Source organism: Lolium rigidum, chromosome 7 (assembly GCF_022539505.1).
Source record: "Lolium rigidum isolate FL_2022 chromosome 7, APGP_CSIRO_Lrig_0.1, whole genome shotgun sequence".
Taxonomy (NCBI): domain Eukaryota; kingdom Viridiplantae; phylum Streptophyta; class Magnoliopsida; order Poales; family Poaceae; genus Lolium; species Lolium rigidum.
In genome coordinates, this window is record NC_061514.1 from 247,012,407 (window position 1) to 247,031,670 (window position 19,264).

Consider the following 19,264-nt stretch of genomic DNA (forward strand, 5'->3'; position numbering starts at 1 on the left):
CTCTGCCCCTTCGCCTATATAATCCTTCCGTCACGAAAACCCTAGTACCGAGAGCCACGATACGAGAAAAGTTACTGAGACGCCGCCGCCGTCAACCCCATCTCGGGGGGTTCTGAAGATCGCCTCCGGCACCCTGCCGGAGAGGGGAATCATCAGCGGAGGGTGATGACCCACAAGTATAGGGGATCACAACGGTCTTCGAGGGAAGTAAAACCCAATTTATTGATTCGACACAAGGGGAGCCAAAGAATATTTGTAAGCCTTAACAGCGGAGTTGTCAATTCAGCTGCACCTGGAAAAGGACTTGCTCGCAAGAGTTTATCAGTAGCAACAGCTTTATAGCAGTAGCAGTAGTGAAATATCAGCAGGAGTGTAACAAAGACAGCAGTAGTGATTATAGTAAACAGTAGGATTAAAATACTGTAGGCACAGGGATGGATGAACGGGTGCTGCATGGATGAGAGAAATCATGTAACAATCAAGGTAGAGCATTTGCAGATAATAATAAAACGGTATCCAAGTACTAAACAATCCATAGGCATGTGTTCCATATATAGTCGTACGTTCTCGCAATGAGAAACTTTCACGACATCTTTTGTCCTACCAGCCGGTGGCAGCCGGGCCTCTAGGGAATCTACTGGAAATTAAGGTACTCCTTTTAATAGAGCACCGGAGCAAAGCATTAACACTACGTGAACACATGTGATCCTCATATCACCGCCTTCCCATCCGGTTGTCCCAATTTCTGTCACTTTGGGGCCTCGGGTTCCGGACAGCAATATGTGTATACAACTTGCAGGTAAGATCAGAAAACAATGCATATTATCATGAAACAATAACATGTTCAGATCTGAGATCATGGCACTCGGGCCCTAGTGACAAGCATTAAGCATAACAAGTTGCAACAATATCATAAAAGTACCAATTGCGGATACTAGGCACTATGCCCTAACAATCTTATGCTATTACATGACCAATCTCATCCAATCCCTACCATCCCCTTCAGCCTACAGCGGGGGAATTACTCACACATGTATGGGGGAAACATGGCTGGTCGATGGAGAGGCGTCGGTGGTGATGATGGCGATGATCTCCTCCAATTCCCCGTCCCGGCGGAGTGCCAGAACGGAGTTTCTGGTCCCGAGACGGAGTTTCGCGATGGCGGCGGTGTTCTGGATGTCTTCTGGCGATTTCGTCTAACCCTCGTGCGTTTTTAGGTCGAAGACCTTAAGTAGTCCGAGAGGGGGCACACGGGGCTGCCCGAGGCGCCGCCACCATAGGCCGGCGCGGCCCGAGGGCTGCCACGCCGCCCGGTGGGGTGGCTGCCTCGTGGCCCCCCTCCTTCTGGTCTTCTGGCTCCGTTATTCTTCTGTGAAAATAGGCCCATTGGAATTAATCCCGGGGATTTTCTTGAAAGTTGATTTTCTGCACAAAAATGAGACACCAGGGCAATTCTGCTGAAAACAGCGTTAGTCCGTGTTAGTTGTATCCAAAATACACAAATTAGAGGCAAAACAATAGCAAAAGTGTTCGGGAAAGTAGATACGTTTTGGACGTATCAACTCCCCCAAGTTTAGCTTATTGCTTGTCCTCAAGCAATTCAGTTAACAACTGAGTGCGATTAAAGAACTTTCATGAACACATTTGTTCATATGATGTAAATATTCTCATGATATGGACAAGTACTTAGGCAATTCATAATAAGATACATGCAAATAAAGTCATCTAATAGCTATGTCAATCATGGAAACGGTACCAACAAATTAATAATAAGCATCATGAATCATGTCTATCAGCAATATTGCAATGTTCATAGAAGGATATGATAAAGTGGTATCTCGCTTGCCCGTATTTGTACAGCAAAACATAAATGCTCTGGCACCTTTGAAGTTCATGGAAAGACTGGAAGTAGAGACTATCAAAGATAAAAGCATCAAAGTTATACCACAGTTAATCACATTTTGGGACAAGCATATTGTACTAAGAATGACAGTTGTGCTCTCAAGAAGGTGCTCAAAGAAAGGATGGAGACTCAATGTAAAAGTAAAGGATTGACCCTTCGCAGAGGGAAGCAGGGATTAACATGTGCTAGAGCTTTTCATTTGTAAAACAGGAGTAAAATTATTTTGGGAGGTGTTTGTTGTTGTCAACGAATGATAGTGGGTACTCTAACTACCTCGTCAACCAGACTTTCAAGAGCGGCTCCCATGAAGGACGTTATCTCTACCAGCAAGGTAAATCATCCCTCTTCTCTTTTGTTTACACATATATTTTAGTTTCATTATGGATGACACTCCCCCAACCTTTGCTTACACAATCCATGGCTAACCGAATCCTCGGGTGCCTTCCAACATTCACATACCATGGATGAGTGTCTATTTGCTAATTAAGTTGCTTACTGATAAATCAGAGCAAAACATGTGAAGAGAATTATTGATGAAAGTTAATTAATTGGGGCTGGGAACCCCGTTGCCAGCTCTTTTTGCAAAATTATTGGATAAGCGGATGTGCCACTAGTCCATTGGTGAAAGTCTGTCAGGAGTAAATGAAAAGGCTGAAAGATAAACACCACATACTTCCTCATGAGCTATAAAACATCGACACAAATTGAGAAGCATTTTGAAGGTTTAAAGGTAGCACATGAGAATTTACTTGGAATGGTTTGAAATGCCATGCATAGGTATTTATGGTGGACACTTTGGAATAACTTGGTTTTCAGGGGTTTGGAAGCACGAGCAACGTTCCCGCTCAGTACAAGTGAAGGCTAGCAATAGACTGGGAAGCGACAATCAAGAGAGCAATAACAGTGTTGGGCCTCCAAGAGCAGAGGTTTGTAGAACAGCAGCAAGTTTTCCTTAAGTGAATCACCCAAGGTTTATCGAACTCAGGGAGGAAGAGGTCAAAGATATCCCTCTCAAGCAACCCTGCAATTACGATACAAGAAGTCTCTTGTGTCCCCAACACACCTAATACACTTGTCAGATGTATAGGTGCACTAGTTCGGCGAAGAGATAGTGAAATACAAGTAATATGGATGATTGTAAGTAGTAATTGCAATCTGAAATAAAGATGGCAGCAAGCAAACATGTAACAGAACTTAGTGGAAACGGTGTTTCAATGCTTAGAAACAAGGCCTAGGGATCATACTTTCACTAGTGGACACTCTCAACATTGATCACATAACTGAATAAATAAATGCTACACTCTCTTGTTGGATAACAAACACCATTCATTGTGTAGGGCTACAAAAGCACACCTCAAGCCGGAGTTAACAAGCTCCACAACTTCATAAAGGAAACACACACGATGCGCACACCGTCACCGTCACACCGTGGAGAGTGAATCCGGAGTTCATATTAAAGTAACTTCTAGAGTGTATAATAGTGCTACTCTGGATAACTCTTCTAATGGAATCACTAATCGTGTAGTGGCTACAAAAGCTCCGCTCAGAGTTCATCAAGTACTTGACAAACACCACTCATAGGGATATCCACGTCAAATCATAAATCCAAGATAATATATTTATCATAGTGATAGTTAACTCCATAACCTACAAGAGATCACAATCATAACCTACGCCAAGTACTACATGATGCACACACTTGTCCACTTTACATCATGAAGGAGGAATAGACTACTTTAATAACATCACTAGAGTAGCACATAGATGATATTCAACTAGATCACAAAGCTCATGATCACATAAAGATCACATGGGAGATAGAGATGAACCACATAGCTACCGGTACAGCCCTTAGCCTCGGGGGAGAACTACTCCCTCCTCATCATAGGAGACAGCAGCGGCGATGAAGATGGTGGTGGTGTCGATGGAGATGCCTTCCGGGGGCAATTCCCCGTCCCGGCGGCGTGCCGGAACGGAGACTTCGTCCCCCGAATCTTGGCTTCGCGATGGCGGCGGCTGCGTAACTTTTCTCGTATCGTGGCTTATGTTTTTAGGGTTTTCGCGACGGAGAGGCTTTATAGGCGGAAGGGTAGCCTCGGATGGGTCCTGGGGAACCCACACCATAGGGGGGCGCCCCCCCTTGGCCGCGCCGCCATGTGGGGTGGGGCCCCCTTGGCTCCCCTCTGGCCCCTCTTCGGTGCTCAGGAACCTTCCGTGAAATATAAGATCGTGGGCTTTCGTTTCGTCCAATTCCGAGAATATTTCCGTGTAGGATTTCGAAACCAAAAACAGCAGAAAACAGGAACTGGCGCTTCGGCATCTTGTTAATAGGTTAGTGTTGGAAAATGCATCAAAACGATATAAAGTATGAATAAAACATGTAGGTATTGTCATAAAACTAGCATGGAACATAAGAAATTATAGATACGTTGGAGAAGTATCACTGTCATAATCATGCTTGCGACAAAATAAATTAACGCAGGCATAAAAGTGATACAAGAACTCTGAGGCAAAGTAAATCATCGAGGCTTAATTGACTTTTGTTCAGTCATATGCATGCGTGAGCATGTGCCAAGTTGATTCAAGTGAATTATTCAGAGGAGGATACCACAATGTCATACCTATCTATGAATAAAACAATGCAAGCAAATATTTATGATATGCTACTCATATTAATAAATTGGAGCTAAACATGAGAGATCATGAACTACTAGACTTTCTTAAATGACATATACCTCACATGAACCAACTAAGCATGCTCACATGGATGAGTGTATGTACAAAAATGAAAACAAATAGAGTTCATACCAGCCTCTCACCACAGTCGAATTGTCGTAGATCGTCATTATTGCCTTTCACTTGTGTAGCTTGAATAATATGAAATGAAAGCCAAGCTTCAACCACCGAAGACCTCTGAACTCCATAGTGAACTTTACAAAACCAACGAAGAACAGCAAATATTTTTGGTGTTTTCGAATTGGAAACAAGAACAAAAGGAAACAAGCAAACAAAGCAAAATCTTTTTGAATTTTCTTATAGCAAACCAACGATAGCAAATAAAACAAAATAGGAACACGAAACCAAAATAAACAAATGGTAAAGAGAAATAACAGAAATATTTTTGGTCTTTTTGTGTTTTAGTAAAGAAACAAAGCAAAAACAAGAAAATGAAAACTAAAAGAGTCACATAAACACAAAGCAGCAGAAATTCGTCAAACTTGACAGCAGTACAGTAATCGATTTTGACAAAAATCTTCCGCTGCCCAGATCGAAAAGTGCTCAACTAATGTAAGTTATATAATAACCTGGGGAACATGCAAAAAAATTGGCTTCGTAAAATAACGTTCTGGCTGTTTTTGAGATTTTTGTTGGTATCAGTCCAGAATCTGTTTTCAAACAGCACTTCCCCAAATATCATCTCCCTCTTATTAGAAACCACTTTAAGAAGCTAAACAAGTATGTACAACTATCCAACAATTATAATATGCAATGAATGAGTGATGCCGGTATACCTCCCCCCAAGCTTAGGCTTTTGTCCTAAGTGGAGATCAATCCCAGCGAGGGTCAGGTTCCACGCCGGTGGATCGTACACGGTGTAGTCATAATAAGGTCCCTGTGCAGAAGAAAATGGTGAAGGCTCCACATTCCCAAAATGTTGATGTGAAGAGCTCGCTGCATCGTATGATAAGTCGAGGTGTTCCTCGGCCTCCTCCGCGCCGTCCCCTGCATGATGGCCATCCCCCTCTATGTATGCATTTAGTTCCTCTTCCGTGACCGACCAATTTTCCCTGGAAGCACGGTTAAACAAAGCAGGTGCAGGCAATCCTACTAGTTTTTCAGTTCTTTTAGTTGTTCTCCAATTTTTCTTGTAAAATGTTATCTCTTAAGACAGGTTACTCAGATTAGATCGGTTAGAAACAAAGTCATGTTTTATCATTGAAACAATATCGAGTTTCTCTACAGAAAGCTGAACATCAAGAGGGTGAGGTTCTACACCATGCATAGCTAATAAACAAGAGGCGATGAGACCTCCACAAATTCCTCCCTTCTCACGGTTAGTAGCAAGTCTAAAGGCTATCAAAGCACCCAAATTATAAGTCCTATCATGTTGCAATGCAGCAGCTAGGAAAGCCAAATCCTGGATAGATAAATTATTTGCATTTTGTCTAGCAAGAACGCACTTGGTGATGAAATAAGCAAAGTAGCGAATAGCTGGGAATTGAATGCTACGAATTTTACCGCTCTCTTCTGAGAAGCTTCTCCCTTGACAGATCATCTTGTATAGACTCAAGAGTTCCTGCGGCAACCCCCTAATCTTCTCACAAGATCCCCATTGTGGCACTCTAATAGCTGTACAAAAATCAGCAAAAGGCAAATCGATGGTTTTATTATAAATTTTATATCGAACCATGGAGTTAGGTTGGGACCAATAGAATTCAAAATCCTGCACCACCGACATGGTTAGTTTTGCATACTGGTAAGGTTCACCAACAACAAAACTTTCCAACCCTGCATTGGAAATCAGATTTTGAACATCTTGCAAGATTCCTGCACTCCTCATAAAATCAGTGCATGGGTAGTACGAGGGGTATACTCCCTCTTCGCGGTGAACTCTCATAACTTGTTGCACCTCCAATTCTTGCTGGTTGAGTTGGTGCCTATTCCGCTCCATTTTCTGAAATTTTTCAACAAACATTATAAAAGTTGATTTGGAGACATATCATTGAGGGAAACTACTATAGGAACTTGGTAGAGTACTAATCATGCATCAAAACTAATTTTTACAACTTAGAACAAGCATGCAAGCTCACTTAACATGTTACCTACAGCAGCAAAATATTCAAGATATACTCAACCAAACAGAATTCTATTTGGATATTCGGAGGAGTCACATACCGGAGAGCAAATGTGCCAAATTTCAGACAGAAATCTGGGATGAGCAAAGAGATCGAGAAATCTTGAGCTCTTGAGAAGAAACGCGAGTGAGAGAAAGTGAGTACGAGTTTTTTCGGGAGAGAGAGTAGAATGGGAGGAAGAGGTGAGTTAGTGGGGCAAGGAGGGGCCCACACCACAGGGTGGCGCGCCCCCCTCCTTGGCCGCGCCGGCACATGGGGTTGAGCCCCAGGGTGCCCCACTGGTCAGCCCCTGGCACTCCCAGGTAGCTCTTCGAAAAATAAGACCAACAGTATAATTTTTGTAAATTTTTGAGAACTTTGAAAAACGCACATTTCTGGGTGTTAAAATTATTATTACAGGGCAGAAAAAGATTTTCAAACTCCTAAACAACTAAAGCATCTTGCAAAACAAGTAGTGCTACAGCAAGTAAAGCAAGTGGAGGAAGAAAGAAATGTTGCTTAGCTCTTCTATGCATATAAAATGTACTTGTTAACAAGGTTGATCAAGTCTTGCCACCAAATAAATTTTACATGACATAAGAAGAATTAAACCTCAAATCAATCATGTTACCTTGTATTGAATTGATATGGATCCAATCATAATACTTTGATATCCTTGCTTTGGCTCATATATAGGACAATCAATAGCTCCCACTTTGATAGTTCTCACATTAGAAATTGTATTAACTCCACATACTTTATCAATCCTCTTGGGAAAATAAACAGTATGCTCCTTGTCATCGACATTGAAAGTAACTTTTCCTTTATTGCAATCAATAACAGCCCCTGTGGTGTTAAGAAAAGGTCTCCCAAGAATAATAGACATATTGTCATCTTCAGGCATTTCCAACACAACAAAATCAGTTAATATTAAGCAATTATTAGTAACTTGAACAGGAACATCCTCACATATACCAACAGGAATAGCAGTAGATTTATCAGCCATTTGCAAAGATATATCAGCTTGGTATCAACTTATCTAAATAAAGTCTCTTGTAAAGAGAAAAAGGCATAACACTAACACCTGCTCCCAAATCACATAGTGCAGTTCTAACATAATTATTCTTGATGGAACAAGGAATAGTCGGTATACCTGGGTCGCCCAGCTTCTTTGGAATTTTGCCATTGAAAGAGTAATTAGCAAGCATAGTGGAAATATCCTCATTAGGAATTTTCCTTTTGTTAGAGACAATATCTTTCATATACTTTGAATAAGGAGGCAATTTAATAGCATCAGTCAAAGGGATTTGCAGGAACAAAGGTTTCATCCAATCACAAAATTTATTATAGTGTTCTTCTTCCTTTGATTTTAGTTTCTTAGCAGGAAAAGGCATTTTCTTTTGAACCCAAGGTTCCCTTTCATTACCATGTTTCTTAGCAATAAAATCTTCTTTAGTATACTTTTTATTTTTAGCATGCTTTTCGTGTTCATCTTCAATCTCTTCTTTATCGTAAACATCATTCTTATCATTATCTTTATCATGTTCATTACCACTTTCGGTTTCAAGCATCGAAATAGAAATACTATTAGGACCATTAACAGGCTCAGAGGATTCTACAACAGTTTTATGTTTCTTTTTCTTTTTCTTAGAAGGAGCACTAGTTTCAGTTCGTTGAGAATCTTGTTCAACTCTTTTGGGATGCCCCTCGGGATATAGAGGATCCTGAGTAGAAACATCGCCTCTAGTTGTTACTTCATAAGCATGTTTTTCTTTAGAACTATTTTTTAACAAGTCATTTTGCACTTTAGTGAGTTGTGGTGACCTCACCTGAAAAAGTGAGAGTCTCTGTGCAACCGTGCTAGTCCCTGGATCGAACTGCTAGCACACACAGTTTAAGATGAAATACCAAGTAGCAAAGGTCTTCATTACAACCTAAGATCAAGCGGAAATAAAATGGTTCGATACAAGTTGCATAGCTCTCAGGCTAGCACAATTTCAGAGTTTAAAGCAGACAAGGAAAACATAAAGCATGGAGCCATCTTCCTTCATGAAGCCACAGGCAGACATGTTGGGCAAAGACTCGTGAACCTAAACAAATATCTTCAGCTAGAGAAGTAACCTGCAACATAAAACGTTACAGCCCGAAGGTCAATACATTTGGAATTGTATTGGCAAGATGACACTATGGTGGACACAAGTGGCAACCTAACACTTAAGTGCACATTTGGCTGGTAGAGCTCGGGCATATTTGCATAAAGCCAATTTTATCCTATCATTTGACAAAACATTTTCTTTCATACTAATTAAGCGGTACCATTGATAGACATCAATGAACCTGGACACCACCGATAGACATCAGTGAGCCCTGACACCACCGATAGACATCAGTGAGCCTTCCTAGTTCATATGATCAACTTGGTTTGGGCGACCTACCCCTGCAGACTCAGACCATAGACATGGCACGGGACCTGCTAGCCGATAGTCACTTGCACCAATTGACATATCCTCGTTCACCCATCAAGTTTTATTTAAGAAATTGGAATGAGGAGACTTTCGAACGGGATCCTTGTCGGTTCGCTCAAATTGTCCGTAACCGGGGACACGGCTAAGTACTTAGTTTTACACTCTGCAGAGGTTGTACAAATTTACCCACATGACCTAGTCTCGCTCTTCTTCCATGATGCACATTTTGCTCAAATGGACGGATGTTGACTAGGACAAGACTTTTCCGAAGTAATCCCCGGACCATTCCCTACGGACCCGTACCAACCTACAATCCCCTACATCATCTGTCACGTAGGATCCGGGTTCTCACAACATACTCCATCAAGCCGGAGCCCATATTAGCATGTGGCTGTACGGTAAGCTAATGAGCAAGGTTGTCTATTATCTCTTTGTTCCCGGGTGGCCGTCCACAAGTGCGATACACCTGGCGGTTCAGAGGTTCGACGACATGACCCCAGGGAACCACTCAACATAACCCGAGCAATACCAATTCCACCCAGGTAATTCATTAAACTTAGTTGTTTTTCCATACCTCACTATCAAAATCATTTTACAGCATAGCTGAGTAACAACTAAATTTAATGGCGACAAAGTAAGTCAAGTAGGGGTAGCTAGACTACTGGGATTGCATAGCAAAGCATAGAACCCTACACATGTATACTACAAAATCTCTACTGTGCATAGATAAAAACTGGGACTTTTGGTGTGTGTCACTTGCCTGGATAAGCTGGAGAGTTGGCACAATCTTCACAAGCACAACCGTTGCAGTCAGCACAATCACAATCTACAATCCGATAACATTGCACCATAAGCACAATGCAAGACACAAATGCACAAACATAGACATGAGATGCATATGAGGTTTACACAAGTGCACTTCATTTATTGTTCTCTGGTTGTAACTATATGCATGATGCCATGGTCAAGTTTTACGATTGGTTGGATTATTGCGAACCGTCTATGTCGCACTAGCGAAGGGCAACTATCATTAATTGCAAATGGTACTTTGGTACAGTATACAAATGATGATTTTGGTACTACTGGACAGAGGGTTCCATTTGTGAGCATAAGCAAAAGGAATCACTCAAAAAGCGTATGTAGATCTCATTTTATGGACACGATACACTAACTAGGCATTTAAATTTGAATGAAACTCAAACTACTGTAAGTCCACATTTTACTGGTTCATAGTGTTCCTTATATTTTTAGGATTCCAACGGTATATGATTTGTAATTTTTGGACAAGCGGATCTCTGGTTATGATTTTTGCAAGGCGCGGACTATCGAATCTATGTTTAAACGAAAACTAGGGGGTGTCTCTGACACATGGCGCAACACGATTCGTCTGTACCCTTTCGCGTGGATCAGCCTCTATATCCGTTGGATCTAACTAAAACGCATGGCCTGGATCTGTTTGCAGAAAAGGAAAAGAAAAAAGAAAAAGAGGTGGACCTATGTGGCGCAGAGGTGGCGGCTGAGGTGGTGATGACGAGGCGGCGACGTGGCGCTGACGTGGCGGCGGCGGTGATGAGTTCGCCGGCGGCGGCTCGGGCTTGCACGGCGTCGACGCTCCGGTGGTCCTCAGCTCGGGGAAAAGTGTGGACGGGGTGAGGCACGCGGAGGTGGAGCTGGGGGTAGCCACGGCACGGCGTGGTTCGGGCCGAGGCGGCCGTGGCGGGCGGATGGAGGTGGCGCAGCGGCGGCAGCTCCGGCGAAGAATCCGGGCAGCCTGGGGGCGCAATAGAGGGGAAGAAGAGAGGGGAAAGAGAGAGGAGGCCGGGGGCTTTAAGGGGGCGGGGAGCTCGGGGGAGAGGGAGGCGCGCGCGAGGTGGGGGAAGTGGTGGCCGGTGGTTGCTGTACGTGTGCGTGCGTCGTGGGGGAGCGGGGCGTGCGGAGGTTGGAGACGAAGTCTCCTGGCGGCGCGGGGGCGCGGGCTGGTGGGGCGTGCGGCCTGGTTCGGCTCCGGCCGGCTGGGCCAGTTGGTCCGACCGGGTCGGCCCAGTTTGGGTCGGCCCGTTTTTCTTTTTTTTTTGTTTATTTTTTTATTTCTCTCTCTTAATTGAATATGCAATTGAGGAACCAAAAACATTCAGAAAAATACAAATAAGGTATCGATGGAATCCTTGTGAAAAGGCCTTCACTATGAGACCACTTTTGAAACAAGATAAAAATCTTTTATGAAACAAAAATTGGCATACATGCCTATGTGGCTATATTGCCATTTTGGGGTTTGGGGTTTTGAAACGAATTTGAAATTGGATTTTCCCTATAAATGCAATGATGACATGATGCTTATGAATGCAATGCATGATGTTTCGAAATTTTGAAAATTGGGATGTTACAAACCTACCCCCCTTAAGATGATTCTCGCCCTCGAGAATCGGAGTGGCTAGCAAATAGGTGTGGGTGATCTTCTCGAAGATCATCTTCTCGCTCCCAAGTAGCTTCTTCCTCAGTGTGGTGATTCCACTGGACTTTGCAGAACTTGATTGTCTTAGTACGAGTAGCTCTTTCTGCTGTCTCTAGTATCTTGATTGGCTTTTCTTCATATGTAAGATCACTCTCCAACCGTACTTCCTCAAGTGGCACTGTATCTCTCAACGGGGTCTCTGCCATATCTGGGTGGCACTTCTTCAGCTGACTTACATGGAACACATTATGAACTGCAGATAGGGATTCTGGCAGTTCCAATTCATACGCCACTTCACCTTTGCGAGACAGGATCTTGAATGGTCCTACAAAGCGGGGTGCTAATTTTCCTTTGACTCCAAACCTCTTCACACCACGTAGGGGTGAGACTCTTAGGTATGCTCTATCACCTATCTCATAGGTCACTTCTCTACGCTTTGAGTCAGCGTAGCTCTTCTGTCTGGATTGAGCTATCTTCAGTCTGTCTCTGATCAGTCTAACCTTCTCTTCAGCATCCTTGATCAAGTCTGGGCCAAATAAACTCCTTTCTCCTACTCCACTCCATAACAATGGGGTGGTGCACTTTCTTCCATATAGTGCCTCAAATGGAGCCATTCCAATACTTGCTTGGTGGCTGTTGTTGTATGAAAATTCTGCGTATGGCAAATTTTCATCCCAGCTAGATCCATAGTCCAATGCACAAGCTCTTAACATATCTTCCAAGATTTGGTTTACCCTTTCAGTCTGTCCATCAGTTTGTGGATGGAACGCTGTGCTGAACTCAAGTCTAGTTCCCAAAGACTCATGTATTTGACGCCAAAAGTGAGAAGTGAACTGAGTACCTCTATCAGAAACAATGCTCTTGGGCACTCCATGCAAACAAATTATTCTGCTCATGTAGATCTTAGCTAGCTTGGAACTTGTATAGGTGGTCTTCACTGGTATAAAGTGAGCCACTTTAGTCGAGCGGTCCACTACGACCCAAATTGAATCATATCTCGATCTAGTCTTTGGCAATCCGGTGATAAAGTCCATGCCAATATTTTCCCACTTCCACTCTGGTACTGGCAAGGGTTGCAACAATCCTGCTGGTTTTTGATGTTCTGCCTTGACTCTGCTACAAACATCACACAGTGCAATATACTCGGCAATGTCTCTCTTCAAGTTAGTCCACCAGAACCTTTCCTTTACATCCATGTACATCTTAGTGTTACCAGGATGAATGGAGTATGGTGAATCATGTGCTTCTTGAAGAATCAACTTCCTAAGTTCCGGGTCTTGAGGCACACAAATTCGCTTCTCGAACCATATGGCTCCTTGCTCATCCTCATGAAATCCCTTTGCTTTGCCTTCACTCATATTGGCCTTGATTACTTCTATTTCCTTGTCTAACTTCTGAGCTTCTCTAATCTTATCCATTAGTGTTGGTTGAACTTCAAGCGATGCTAGATAACCTTCAGGCACAATCTCCAGTCGGAGATCTTTGAAATGTTCACACAACTCTTCAGGTAGTTCTCCGGCGGTGAGACCGTTTACATAGGTCTTACGACTCAGCCGCATCGGCTACAACATTAGCCTTTCCCGGGTGGTATTGCAAACTCATATCATAGTCCTTTATTAGTTCTAACCATCTTCTTTGCCTCATGTTCAGTTCCTTCTGAGTGAATATATACTTCAGGCTCTTATGGTCTGTGAACACATCACAATGCTTTCCCATCAGATAATGTCTCCATACCTTGAGAGTATGCACGACAGATGCTAGCTCTAAGTCATGAGTTGGATAGTTTCTCTCATGACGTTTGAGCTGCCGCGAAGCATAACTCACCACTTTTCCATCTTGCATTAGAACACCTCCAAGTCCTTGGCGAGAAGCATCGCAATACACTTGGAAATCCTTATTTATATCCGGCAAACATAGAACTGGTGCACTTACTAGGCGTTGCTTCAGCTCTTGAAAACTAGCTTCACACTCATCAGTCCATATGAATTTCTTATCCTTCTTCAACAGTTCTGTCATGGGCTTTGCAATCTTGGAGAAATTCTCAATAAATCTCCGGTAGTATCCCGCGAGTCCTAAGAAACTCCGAATCTCTCCTGCATTCTTGGGTGACTCCCATTCGGTCACGAACTGCAACCTTGCTTGGGTCTACTGCGACTCCTTCCGCTGAAACTATGTGTCCAAGGAATCCAACTCTGTCCAACCAGAACTCGCACTTGCTGAACTTGGCATACAACTTGTGCTCTCTGAGCTTTTCCATGATTAAGCGCAAATGTTTCTCGTGCTCGGCATCATCTTTTGAATATATCAATATATCATCGATGAATACCACCACGAACTTATCCAAATATTCCATGAATATCTTGTTCATCATGGTCATGAAATATGCGGGAGCATTGGTCAGTCCAAAGGGCATAACTGTATACTCATACAGACCGTATCTAGTTGTGAATGCGGTCTTAGGTATATCCTCCTCCCGGATCTTCAATTGGAAGTAACCCGATCGAAGATCTATCTTGGAGAATACTTTTGCTCCCTTCAATTGGTCGAACAAGTCATTGATGTTGGGCAATGGGTACTTATTTTTAATCGTCATCTCATTCAGCGAACGGTAGTCCATCACCAATCTTTTGCTAGAGTCTTTCTTCTCAACAAACAGTACGGGTGCTCCCCAAGATGATGAACTGGGTCGGATAAATCCTTTCTCGATTTGTTCCCTAAGCTGTTTCTTTAACTCCTTCAGTTCCTCAACATCCATTTTATAGGGTCTCTTGGCTATGGGTCCAGTTCCAGGCATAAGTTCAATGAGAAACTCAACCTCTCTATCAGGTGGCAATCCCGGCAACTCTTCCGGAAACACATCCGGGTACTCTCTCACAACTGGTACATCCTCTAGGCTAACCCCCTTAAGAGAGTTGACCTTACTACCTTTAAGCTCAAAGGTTGAGTTGAAACGGATTCGTTTCTTTTCTGGGGTTGTGAGTGTAACAGTTTTCTTTGTACAATCTATTATGCCCCCATAGGCGGTCATCCAATCCATTCCCAGGATTACATCTAAACCTTGGGATTCCAATATTATCAAGTCAACTGGGAACTTATGCTTTCCAATTTCTAGGGTCAGTTGTCTGCATCCAGCACTTACTAACATCTCTCCTCCTCGGGGAGCTTACTCTAAGAGGGCACCCTATTGTTTCAAGTGGGTATTTTATTCTTATCCACAAATGCTCTTGAAATGAATGAATGCGATGCACCGGTATCAAATAGGACAAGTGCCGAGGAGTTGTTAATCGTGAACATACCGATTACTGCGTCGGGTTCATCATATAGTTCCTCCACATTGACGTGGTTAACATGTCCCTTCCGGAATGGGTTCGGCTTCCTTGCCTCTTCGGCCTTCTTTGCTTCCTCAGACTCCTTCTCAGGACATTCATTGGCATAATGTCCCGTCTTCCTGCACTTGAAGCATTCAACCTGACCGATATCCTTCTTTACAAAGCGATGACCATTGTTGTTGTTGTGGCCATTGCCATTTCCATGATGGCTGCTATTACTCTTCCCAGAGTTGTTGTGGTGGTGATAGCTCTTATGGCCATTGTGATGGTGGCCATTTCCATTGCGGTGTTGATGCTTACTTCCTCCATCATTGTTCCCATACTTGTGATATCCAGAACCTCCACTGCCTTCACCATAAGAGCGCATCTTATGTGGTGGTCCTGAAACATGTTTGTCGTAGCTATGTTTCCTCTTCCTTTTCTCCACTTGCTTCATTGTGTTCTCCAGGGTTATAGCTTTGTCACACAATGACTGGTAAGTGGGCAAGTAAACCACTGACAGTTGAATCATCAGCTCGTCGTTCAGTCCCTTAAGAAACCTTTCCTTCCTCTTGGCATCCGTGTTGCTATCATCCGGTGCATAGCGTGCCAAGTTGCTGAACTCTTCTATGTATTCAGACACACTGCGATGACCTTGTCTAAGGTTGAGGAATTCATTCCTCTTCAGGTCCATCACTCCAGAGGAAATGTGGGCGGTACGAAAACCTTCTTCAAAGATTGCCCAAGTCACCTCCGCTATTGGATGAGTGATTTGGAAATTCTCCCACCAACTAGCTGCGGGTCCTTCCAGCAGATGAGCAGCAAATCTGACCTTCTCAGCGTCAGTGCATCCTATGGTCACCAAGTCCTTGTTCACAGAACGCAACCAATCATTGGCCACCATAGGTTCCGCTGCCCTTGAAAACTTCTCAGGGCGAAGCCTCAGGAACCTAGTCAGCATATCCACATGTGGTGGTGGTGGTGGCGGGGGTGGATTGTTGTTGTTGTTGTTGTTGTTGTTCTGCATGTTGTTGTTCAGTTGGGTTATGGTTTGTGTCACTGCTTGCATCAGCTGAGCCTGCGCTTCCATCATTTGCTGAACATACGCTGGCACTTCAGGCTCTCGACGGGGCGGCATTCTGTGGGGTTTGAGAGGTAAGAATAGAATTCAGAAATAGAATCTAAGGGAAATAAAATCCTACCCTCACACAACACATGCACAAAACAACCTTAAACACACAAGCATTCACATATCAAACGTTTAGTTTTGAAATACGTGAATTGCAAAACGTCTCGAAAATGGAAAATAAAACACACTAGCTTGCCTACCTCAGGTGGTCGGCAAACTCAACTCGAAAGCTAAGCAAAACGGAACTGGTGGTCACACTATTTGTCTTGAGTGCTTCAAGTTTATCTTCCACTTCCTTGAGATCTTCAAAGTTTGGACGTCTAAATGATGAAGATTTGTTTTGAAGATGAAATAGGTGAGAATACAAGAAAACCAATTTGCAAACATTTCTTTTCAATAGAAAATGGATTAGATAGATAAGATGGAATTTTATCCTAAGGTCTTCCTATTTCTAATCCAAACCTAGGGTCACGAACCTATGGGCAACACAGTGCTCTGATACCATCTGTGGTGACCTCACCCGAAAAAGTGAGAGTCTCTGTGCAACCGTGCTAGTCCCTGGATCGAACTCGCTAGCACACACGGTTTAAGATGAAATACCAAGTAGCAAAGGTCTTCATTACAACCTAAGATCAAGCGGAAATAAAATGGTTCGATACAAGTTGCATAGCTCTCAGGCTAGCACAATTTCAGAGTTTAAAGCAGCAAGGAAAACATAAAGCATGGAGCCATCTTCCTTCATGAAGCCACAGGCAGACATGTTGGGCAAAGACTCGTGAACCTAAACAAATATCTTCAGCTAGAGAAGTAACCTGCAACATAAAACGTTACAGCCCGAAGGTCAATACATTTGGAATTGTATTGGCAAGATGACACTATGGTGGACACAAGTGGCAACCTAACACTTAAGTGCACATTTGGTCGGTAGAGCTCGGGCATATTTGCATAAAGCCAATTTTATCCTATCATTTGACAAAACATTTTCTTTCATACTAATTAAGCGGTACCATTGATAGACATCAATGAACCCGGACACCACCGATAGACATCGGTGAGCCCTGACACCACCGATAGACATCAGTGAGCCTTCCTAGTTCATATGATCAACTTGGTTTGGGCGACCTACCCCTGCAGACTCAGACCATAGACATGGCACGGGACCTGCTAGCCGATAGTCACTTGCACCAATTGACATATCCCTGTTCACCCATCAAGTTTTATTTAAGAAATTGGAATGAGGAGACTTTCGAACAGGATCCTTGTCGAGTTCGCTCAAATTGTCCGTAACCGGGGACACGGCTAAGTACTTAGTTTTACACTCTGCAGAGGTTGTACAAATTTACCCACATGACCTAGTCTCGCTCTTCTTCCATGATGCACATTTTGCTCAAATGGACGAGATGTTGACTAGGACAAGACTTTTCCGAAGTAATCCCCCGAGACCATTCTCTACGGACCCGTACCAACCTACAATCCCCTACATCATCTGTCACGTAGGATCCGGGTTCTCACAACATACTCCATCAAGCCGAGCCCATATTAGCATGTGGCTGTACGGTAAGCTAATGAGCAAGGTTGTCTATTATCTCTTTGTTCCTGGGTGGCCGTCCACAAGTGCGATACACCCGGCGGTTCGGAGGTTCGACGACATGACCCCGTGGAACCACTCAACATAACCCGAGCAATACCAATTCCACCCAGGTAATTCATTAAACTTAGTTGTTTTTCCATACCTCACTATCAAAATCATTTTACAGCATAGCTGAGTAACAACTAAATTTAATGGCGACAAAGTAAGTCAAGTAGGGGTAGCTAGACTACTCGGGATTGCATAGCAAAGCATAGAACCCTACACATGTATACTACAAAATCTCTATCGTGCATAGATAAAAACTCGGGACTTTTGGTGTGTGTCACTTGCCCGGATAAGGTGGAGAGTTGGCACAATCTTCACAAGCACAACCGTTGCGATCGAGCACAATCACAATCTACAATCCGATAACATTGCACCATAAGCACAATGCAAGACACAAATGCACAAACATAGACATGAGATGCATATGAGGTTTACACAAGTGCACTTCATTTATTGTTCTCTCGGTTGTAACTATATGCATGATGCCATGGTCAAGTTTTACGATTGGTTGGATTATTGCGAACCGTCTATGTCGCACTAGCGAAGGGCAACTATCATTAATTGCAAATGGTACTTTGGTACAGTATACAAATGATGATTTTGGTACTACTGGACAGAGGGTTCCATTTGTGAGCATAAGCAAAAGGAATCACTCAAAAAGCGTATGTAGATCTCATTTTATGGACACGATACACTAACTAGGCATTTAAATTTGAATGAAACTCAAACTACTGTAAGTCCACATTTTACTGGTTCATAGTGTTCCTTATATTTTTAGGATTCCAACGGTATATGATTTGTAATTTTTGGACAAGCGGATCTCTGGTTATGATTTTTGCAAGGCGCGGACTATCGAATCTATGTTTAAACGATAACTAGGGGGTGTCTCTGACACATGGCGCAACACGATTCGTCTGTACCCTTTCGCGTGGATCAGCCTCTATATCCGTTGGATCTAACTAAAACGCATGGCCTGGATCTGTTTGCAGAAAAGGAAAAGAAAAAAGAAAAAGAGGTGGACCTATGTGGCGCGAGGTGGCGGCCGAGGTGGTGATGACGAGGCGGCGACGTGGCGCCGACGTGGCGGCGGCGGTGATGAGTCCGCCGGCGGCGGCTCGGGCTTGCACGGCGTCGACGCTCCGGTGGTCCTCGGCTCGGGGAAAAGTGTGGACGGGGTGAGGCACGCGGAGGTGGAGCTGGGGGTAGCCACGGCACGGCGTGGTTCGGTCCGAGGCGGCCGTGGCGGGCGGATGAAGGTGGCGCGGCGGCGGCAGCTCCGGCGAAGAATCCGGGCAGCCCGGGGGCGCAATAGAGGGGAAGAAGAGAGGGGAAAGAGAGAGGAGGCCGGGGGCTTTGCAGGGGGCGGGGAGCTCGGGGAGAGGGAGGCGCGCGCGAGGTGGGGGAAGTGGTGGCCGGTGGTTGCCGTGCGTGTGCGTGCGTCGTGGGGGAGCGGGGCGTGCGGAGGTTGGAGACGAAGTCTCCGGCGGCGCGGGGGCGCGGGCTGGTGGGGCGTGCGGCCTGGCTCGGCTCCGGCCG